The sequence below is a fragment of the Scomber scombrus genome, chromosome 18, assembly GCF_963691925.1.
Source record: "Scomber scombrus chromosome 18, fScoSco1.1, whole genome shotgun sequence".
Lineage (NCBI taxonomy): Eukaryota > Metazoa > Chordata > Actinopteri > Scombriformes > Scombridae > Scomber > Scomber scombrus.
Window position 1 is genome coordinate 5,164,610 of NC_084987.1, and position 9,995 is coordinate 5,174,604.

At 36.5% G+C, this 9,995-nt stretch overlaps 1 pseudogene; it reads right to left on the reverse strand.

Annotated features, from left to right (window-relative positions):
• Nucleotides 1-2,893: 2,893 nt before the first annotated feature.
• LOC133999282 (alpha-2,8-sialyltransferase 8F-like) lies at nucleotides 2,894-8,612 on the reverse strand (annotated as a pseudogene).
• Between the last annotated feature and the right edge of the window lie 1,383 nt (nucleotides 8,613-9,995).

The following is a 9,995-nucleotide window of genomic DNA, read 5'->3' on the forward strand; positions in this document are numbered from 1 at the left end:
CGATGTGCTGTATACCTTATTTGGAACGTATTACCTAAAAAAAATCTGATGGTTTACAGTGCTGGAGATCACAATGCATGGGTTGACTTAATATGATTAAACAACAGGTGCATTAGCTTTAATTTTTCTTTTTACACATCATCAAGTTGAAACACGCAAGTTGAAACCATTTCCCAAAAAGAATGCACATAAAAATAAAATAATAAATAAGCAAAATGCTAGATAGAGTAATTAAACATTTCTTTTAAAGTAAAACTCAGTAAAACTTAGCAGTTTATTAGCTTCTAGATACATTATAGATCCTTCATTAAATTCATCATTCACCATCATCTTTTATTCATTCGCTATATTAAGTAACAATCTGTTGAATACATATTTTTTCTTCTTCTTTTGATTTATTATACCATTTATTAGGGGTGTGACGATACACTCAGCTCTCACGAAACGAGACGATAAACGATATTGGATTCACGAGAACAAGACGAGTCGAGATTTTAACACCATTCTTCAGAAAACTTCAATATATGACTGGAAAAATTGTTTTTATTTGACTGAAAGTCACAAAGTGCAAAACAAAGCAGGTGCATTTTTAAATGATTTAACTAATCACCTTGTAATGAATGCCGCTTGAGTTCTAGTATGAATTATCATATGCAGTATGCAATATGCAAGCACTGTAAAAAGTTTTGCCCCCCCAAATACATCGATAGATAGAAAGAAATACGAATACCAAAAATGAATTATGAAGAATAGAAACAATTCTAGTATATAAACATAAATTAAAAGTAATAAGAATTAATGTTTAACAAATTATAACATATTGCTAATAAAAACACATAAATAAAAGTAAATTGCACAAATCCTATATATCGTGCCACAAGATCTTGTCACACCGACCATTTATTAGTAGTCCTGTTAGTTAATAAACTAACTTTATATTTACTCAATTATCGTGTGTCTACTCTTTGAAGCGATACAGAGGATTAATTGAATCATTGAATCATGGACTCAGAGCTTTGACTGATTTATCCAAATTAATTGATTTATTAATTAATAACTCTCTTGTAACTCCAGTAGGATGGCACAAATTGGATGTCAATATAAAGCCTGTCTACTTAGTGTCTGACTCCCTTGCAGGCCTTGTATTGTGTAAGATCCTATGCGTGACAGCGGCTGCCACACGGCCTCGTTTAAGAGATGATATCAGACATACTGAGAACTGGTGGGTGCAGCATAAACACACATGTATGATTTACCACCACCAATTAAGAAAGAAAAGATATGATGTAAGAAAAAAAAAGAGTAGGCATTATTAAGTTATAAAATGATATTTAAAAATACAGAATGAAAATCAGCCGGGATTTTGTGTGTTTTCCACATTAATTTAACATACTCTACAAGAGGCCAAAGCAGCAATAAACCGCCTCAGCAGAGATTAGCACATAATAGCTACAAGTCACAAAATCTGTGGAGAACAAACCCAGAATATGGGCTTAATGAACTGGCTAACTTGGATTTGTTTTTCTTCTTTTTAATCAAAAAAGGTGTAATATATATTTTGAGTGACTTAATAATCAGGCAAAGACCTGAACTCAGGAATACATCTTAACTTAAAGACTGCACGAAACAGAATACACCACAGGTTTGGGGGTGGGCTAGGTATACAGAGACTCGTGGCCAACCATGAAGCATTGTAACAGCAGCAGTTTTGTATTAAAACCACAAAGTGGCATCAGAATCAATTAAAAGCTGATAGTATGTCAGTGTTGTGTTTACAGCTTATGTCTGCTGCCCCCAATGGGCCAAACATCAGTTAATGCAGGTTTAACACTTATAAAATAGGCATTTTCATTTCCACAGACCCGCTCACTGCACACAACATCTTAACCATCCTGTCCTAAATCTTCTTTGAAAGTAAAATTGAGGTGACTTTTGTATGGCAAAAAGATTGGCTACTAAAAAGACGAATAACATGCCAGTTGTAGACACTGACAGGCTGGTAGGTGTCAAAATCCTATACTGGCACACAAATCTACTTCAAACCAACAAGTATATTAAATCCTACCTCCATCTGAAAAAAAAATCTCAAAAAAACACCACAACAATTTAAAAGTATGAGTGAAAGGTAACATTACCAGTTGCATAAGAAACCCCCAAAGCCTGCATGAAACCTTCCTGAGACGAAAACTCCTGAATGTGTTTACTGATAATATTGTTTCTGATTCTGACTGATGCCCCTCTGTTAAGTCGTTGGCTGCCACCCTGAATCAAGGTAATCAGAAGATTAGCCCACAGCCCACAGAGTGCAAGCAAGATGGTTTCCAGTCATGGTTTGTGTGACAAAACCCTTTAACCCCCTTTAGATCTTTATCTTATACAGCATCTGGCTGTGTCAGTAACATGGAGTGCTAACAACTGAGGAGTAACTGTCTGTCACTCCCAGCACGAGCCGCATATAATTAGTGCATGATTAAAATGTAAACTTGCCTCCAATCTTCGTGTAAAAGAGGTATTCAAATTATTTAAATTACATTCAGTTTGAATCAAATGTCTGTCATAAGTACATTTTTTTAACATAAGGCACTGTGATGGAGCTCCTGCCACCAAGGCCTCACACACAAGGGATTCCCAGGTAAATCAAAATAACTCCCTCCAGACACCAGCTGGAACATTTGCAGTAATAAATACACTAGTAGATACAATATAGTCTTATCATTGGTGCATTATGATTTCTGTGCAAATGTCTTGGTTGCCTAAGGCCAGCTTAGCATTAACTGTAAGTTCAAACATCCACCATGCTTGGATGAAAGACTTCATGAGTGCCTGGCTTCGCCCAGAGGCTACAGAGAAGGCACTGTGCCCCTGAGCTGTAATCTGTCCCCAAGTCTGGGAACTACTTTTCACGTGGTCAGCAATTTCCCAGATGAAGTTTGAGCACACCTTCACTGTGCAGCTGCAACAAGATGTTAAACTCAGCAGGCATTGCATGCATTGCCGAAACCTTCGTGTCATCATAGTAGTGATTAGACAGGGGATAATAATCATATGGGTGATTACCAAAGGGCCAGAACCCATACAGTTCCACATTGTCACAGATTTCCAGTGCTAGGCTGGTCAGGATGAAGCCAGTGCTGAGACGTCCTGGTTTCAGGCCCTCATTTCTCCAGAAGACGGAAAGATTCTGAAGGTACCCAGGGTTGAGGAAGACAGGACGAACAGGGCTATTAGAGTCCTCAACTGCGTAAACGGCCCGCATAGACACAGGAGTACAGAAGCTAAAGGCAAAGGCAGGAAGGAGAAGCAAAGCGTTTCCGTAGGTTTGTAGACTCTCTACAAATGGACGGCGACGATTCATTAGAGACTTATACCTGGGGGAAAAAACAGCAGATGTGAAATAACAAAAGATGAGGAATATTACTAAGAGATAGTCAAATGAGACTCATCATTTTGCTCACTTATTTACGAAAATTGTTGGGTTTGCTGTCACAAGATCAGTCTTGATGCCCACGTGTTCCTCATAGCCATTTTTCAAAGGCGGTAGATTGCATCTGAAAAAAAACAACAAAGAATATACAGATACGAATTTCAGCAGAGATGAGCGTAATTGTGTTGATTAACTGTCATCAGCATTTCAATTAACTACACTGGATGCCTGTCTCACCTCATAATAAACTGAGCTGAATCGATGCTCTTTCCACACTTGCTGTCAGTCAAGATACCACCGTTCCCAACAAGAGCACATGTGTCCAATCTTTTAGTCTTGAAAGGATGCTCCTGGATTCAACAGACAATGAATTATTATTACGGTCATTAAACTAAATAAAGACATAGTATACACTATTTAGGACATACTGTTCATTGAAGACAAAAAAATACATCTTTACAAGTTTATTTAGCAAAGATTCAGCAGCAGGACAACACCACAACTGTTTCACCTAACGCTCTCCTCTCCTTCCGTTCTCGTCTCCTTCGTAGGGTCCTGAGGTGGTCAGTAAGCTTCCCCACAATGCAATCAGCAAGCATCAATCATTTGTTCTTAATAAATCATTTAAACACATTTTGTTAATGATGACTTCCTTGCTTGTTAAATTAGTTTTACTGATACTAGAGTTAGTGAGGTAAATCAGCTGTTCCCTAAAAAATCAGGCAGAAAGAGGTGGCATTTATCAGCCATATTTGGCAAAGCCTTTGAAACAGGACAGGCCCGGTCAGGCTGTTATGACATGTCTAAAAAGGCAAACTTCAGAGTCTGTTAATTGATATCTAGCACTGGAGGGAAGACATTACTGAAAATATGACCCCTGAAAAGAAATGTAGCCTCTTTGCCTCAGAAGTTAGACCACATGGCAGGTTATTCAAGGCATAGGTAGCCCCAAAGGCTGAGATGTTCAGTGCCATTGCGGTCTTCACACTTATCATGCAAATGTGAATCGAAGTTTTGGCAGCACTTTATTGTGACCTTGGAATCATAGTGATTTATACAGTGGTTAAATGTTTGACTGCGCTACTACCAAGACATATACCAAGAGCTTCGATAATACACATCATTATGTGTGCTTTGCACACATAATTGCGTGTGCAGAGCAATTGTTGGCATGTTGTTGGCATGTTTAGTTAGCGTAGTTTTACGGATGATCTACTACAAATATAACTGTGTAAATAAAAACAGGGTGGATTCAGCAGGTTTAAATGAGGGTTTTGAGTGTGTTAATGGAAAGTGTGGACAAGCAGAAAGCCTGCAAGCGTAAACTGAAATTTGATCCCATTAGATGTTCTATGTGAGAGAGTATTTGTATTTGTGACAAAGTCAATGCTGTTAGTAAAACCAAAAATATTCCACTCCAAAAATATTAACATGGGTGGAAAACATCCGTCCTGTGCGTATTCTGTCATTGTGCCTCCGTTTCCTCCTCTCAACAGTAACAGAAGTCATCTGAGTGCAGTACGCAGCCGGTTAATACCTGCCCTTCAAAGGTATTATTTATAGACGCAATTAGCGTCAGAAAAATTATGAGCAATGGACTTCAACCAATGTTGATGAAATTGAATGGCTTCTTATCTTTTTTAGTCACTGATATATCTTGTTTTAAAGCTAGTGCAATAAAGATCTGCACTGAGCTGAAAGTCAAACAGTCAATATGATGCGAAGTTTCCTGATATCACGAGTTCAAAACAAGGATAAGAACCCTTTTACACAGAAATAGCATAAAGTGAAGTAGCTCTGCACTCAGTTGCTTATAGCCTAGTTATATTTATTCGTATTTTTTGCAAATTAACAATTCTGGTTAAAGGTGCTGTACGTTGAAGACACATTATATGAAACAGACATGACATCATTTAACTACAGATCAAAAGTAGGAAGTGTTTGCCAGCGGCTGGTGATGTGGTTATATCCATGAATGATGAGCAGCATACCTTTGCAAAGGTGTTGAAAAGCTCCTGGGTAACCTTAAGCTTCTTCCCGTCACCGTCGTACACAAGCTCTGATCCAATCGGAGTGTTTTCCTGCGTGACGATGGCCATGTCGAAGCCATTGCACTGACCTCTGAGCCGAGATCTGGGGAACCACAAGGACTTTGTTAAATAGTCCTTCAATACTGAAGGGTCAGTTTCGTTTTCTTTATTGAATAGTAAGCTTCATTATTAGCTAAATAAGAAATATGTGAATTGGCAGTCAGGTAATTATTTAGCAGTTAATTAAGGTTAGGTTATGAATTTCAAAATGTGCACAAATTTACTTCCATAATATATCTAACTGAGCAAAAGCAGTCTCAGTTCCTTGGTGAAGACTGTCTGCAACCATAAATCACATGGCCATTCGAATGGTTACTTGGAGGACATTTGCCAGTCAGGTTCCTCTATTTTAACACACATTTTACTTTTTAAATTCTCCTTAAATCTAGTTATTGTTCTTTCTTTTACCTAAATTTTCGTGAATTTTCCTCTTGCTTCTTCCAGGTTTGAGAGTAACGCTCTTTTACCTTGTCGATGACCTCCCTGTGACACACACACACACAAACACACACACACAGTCAGATGTATGTTGCCTGGTGGGGACATGATTTAAATTTATGAAGGCATAAACAAAAAGGTTACTAAAAGATCCTGTCCAAACATATGAAGCTTAGCGAAAGTTCAGCCAGAAGACTCTAAACATACAGGCATAACTGGTAAACTTCTGCCTCCTTCAAGCATGCTCATCTATAACCTAGATTTCTATGTCTAGGGCGTTATTCCAATTGTTGCTAGTCACCTGTCAATCTCAGCAACCAATAGCAAATCGCCACACTTCAGCCTGAGCCTATCATCCTGTAGCGGTCCGTTTAAATATGCCTCTCTCCCTTTGCTTCAGTCCTGTCATACAGCTGTTCCTGCGCCCCACCACCTCCCCATCCCCGCCATTCTCTACAGGATCTGCAGTCTATTCCCATCTGCCATCTTCTCTTCAGTCTCATTAGCAATCACCATCACCAGTGTCTGGACTTCATGGGGGATCTACATATATATGCAGCCGTTCAGAGATGATTCCTCATGGAGTTCAAGCGCCAAAGACTTTGTCATCACTAAGATTTTGTTCATACATATTTACAATAAATATCTTTCTATTTACTTGTCTCTCCTGATTGAAATATTACTTGGAACAGTTTCTAAAAACTCTTTAAAAATCCTTAAAATTGCATCTACTTCTTTGCCTTCATTAAAAGTTCCAGAATATATGAATATGCAAATACATGTATATGTCTTTGATCACAAAAGTTAAACTGATGGACACAAAAAATGTCTCATACTTCACTGTTAAGGCCATGATCAGTGTATGTGCATTGGAAGCTTCTTGTGTGAGGTGCATACTGGACCATGATGGGTTTGTCATGTCACTAATTGTGCTTGTAGCCTAAAATCAGAATTTCTATGAGCAAAGAGAAACTTTCCACTTTTAGCATTTGAATGTGAAAATAGCCTTCTAGTGTCAAACTACATATACATTATTCTGCACAGTGAAGCTCAAACATCCAACTGAAGGAACTTTAAGGAGAAATCATGAGTGTTTGCTCTCACCTGCAGCCTTTACAAACATCAGTCAGCTTGCCGAGACCTCTCTTTGGACGAGGCGGTTTATACAATTCCAGGTCACTGTGAAAACACAAATGATGAGTCACATGCAGAAATCAGAAACCAGATAATACAATCAGGCCTTGGCAAGTATTTACTTGGCATGACTCTTGTTAATGTAAAAAAGAAGAAACTCCTGTCCTAAAAGTGTAACAGAGTTTGATGTCATGTGGGTATTTCATTAATCTCTTTTTCATTTTATTTTAATTGGTTGAAAATACAAACAGAAAAATACAAAATACAGAATTATGACAATAAATTAAGTGAACCCTACCATCTCTAATTGTAAATGTGCAAATTTGAACCAACCCTTTCACCTGCCACTCAAATAGTATGGAAGTAGATTTGTGCCAAATGAAACAAACAAAACTTCTTAAATGTCAAACAAAAATAGAAATTTGAGAGAACATAAAACTAATTTCAAAAATAAAAAACTTGTAACTTGCAATCAAATAATTTGTCGAATAGTGTAAAATATTGGCCTGACTACATTTTTTTTTAAAGGAAAAATATATCTAAAATTGGGGGTTATATTCTGTTCCATTATTTTGCAGTCTAAACGCTTGGATCAAAGAGCAGAAAAAGCCTGACAACCAGCCTTTATATTTAAATTTCATCTATGACTTGTCATATCACTTTGTAAAGCTTTTTGTTGTTGGAGCCTGTCCAATTTCATGTTCAATGACTTTGTATATTTTATTTTACGAATATTGCATACTTGTACAATAAAATAAAAGGAAAACTTTGAACTTAACATTCTTTAACATTATTTTAATGTACACATTATAAAAGTATGTAGAAACTTGTATTTACACTTTGTTATAAGGGGACAAATGCCACCAAAGTAATACATGACTCATTTTACTTCATGTGATCAGTTAACACTTACTTTGTATGAAATGAATGTTGATCGACAAGTACATCATACATTCATATAATAATTGATCATAAAAAAAGTGTACATTACTTAAAACTTACTCAAATATAATAACTTTATTTTTTATAGCACCTTTCATACAATAATTAAGCTTCAAAGAGCAAAATATATGCTTTGTGGAGCATATACGTAGTCAAATGGTTACAGCATTTACCATAAACCCACAACCTCCCTGGTCAAAGTCCGGCAAGGGACATTTGTTGCATGTTAAACCCATTTCTCGCTCCCCTTGTTTCCTGTCAGCCTCTCTGCCACCAACTGTCCAATAAAGGCAAAAATGAAAATGCTACTACTACTTGTTCTACCAACAAGAAAGAAAAAACTGAAAAAATTAACTTGTCATTCATTTAGTCTTTAATGACATTTTCCAAATTTCTCTGCTAGAAACTTTACTTTTAAGAATGAGTAGTGTTGTGAAATAATTTGTGTCACTAAAGCAAAGTTACAGCACAAGTAGTTAGGAAAGTAACACTTACTCGAACCAGTACCAGGTGACAGTGGTCAGCAATGTCCCCAAACAGAGGATGATAAAGATCCAAGAGACAATTGAACTCCGCACCCCCATGCCTCTCATTTCCTGTTAACTTCACCCACTAACTCACACCCCTACCTGCCTTGCTTCACATCCACCTGTTAAACTGCTTTCTATCACTTGTTCTCTCCTGGCTGTGACTCACACTATATGTGAAAGGTGATAATCCCTTTCACCCAACCCTCCTCCTCTCGGTTGAGTAGTGTTTCCTCTTCCTCCTTGAGTGAGTACACATGCCTCCTCAGCTCCTCAGAATGTTTGCTCAAAAGCCCTGAATATATATATATATATATATATATATATATATATATATATATATATATATATATACATATATATATACACACACACATATATATATATATATATATATATATATATATACACACACATATATATATATATATATATATATATATATATATATATATATATATATATATATATATATACACACACATATATATATTAGTTCTGGGTAAACAGTGACTTCAACCAGCTGCTGACTGAATCTGAATGAGTTTATAACAGAAAGAAGTCAGTTGATGCTGTGTTACTGAGTGAAATGTAATTAAAAATGTTTTTCTTTTGATTTAAAGCCTTATTTTTATTTTTATTTCAATGTGCATTCTTTTTTGAAAATCATTAATAAGGACCGAAATAAATCATGACTAGTAATACTAATGTTTTCAGTCATCATACAATGCAGTAAAATTAAATTCTTCACATGTGAACCATAAAATAAAAAGTTAAAAAACTGCCCCCAGATCTTGTCAACCTGTAGATCCGCCACAATTAGGGATGGGAATTGAAAACTCGTTCTGGTTTAGAACCAGTACCAAATTGTCCAATCCATCTGGATGACATGTCTACAAGTTTATCGATTCCTCTTATCGATGCCCAGGTGTGTGGTGTTGACGGAAAACGGAAAAGGTCAACGATCGAGGATGCATGCAGTCCTATATTATCGATCAATTTAAAAGCAATATGATTGATTTACAGCTATTTTATTCATTACAGAGCCATCAGAATAGGTACGTTAACTTTTCTGCTGATGTTAGCATTTACGCTAGTTACATGTCAGCTATGGATGGTGCTTGATACAGTTGGCATAATTATTACTATGAGTTATTAAACATTATAATATGAAGATAAAGTCACAATACATGCACAGTAACAGCAGATTCAGTCACAACACATCCACTTAGACACATTTACACACAATTTTCATGTCTTGATGTGCGGCTTTTTTATTATTCTGAGACATGCTAATGACACAGATGTGTATTGAATTATTTGTGTGTTGAGGCCTCTGATGTATGTGGATGTCATAAGATTGATATGTATAAATACGTATATATGTATATGTATGCCATCCTTTATTGATTGTCAAGGACAGAGGCTTTAGGGGGAAAT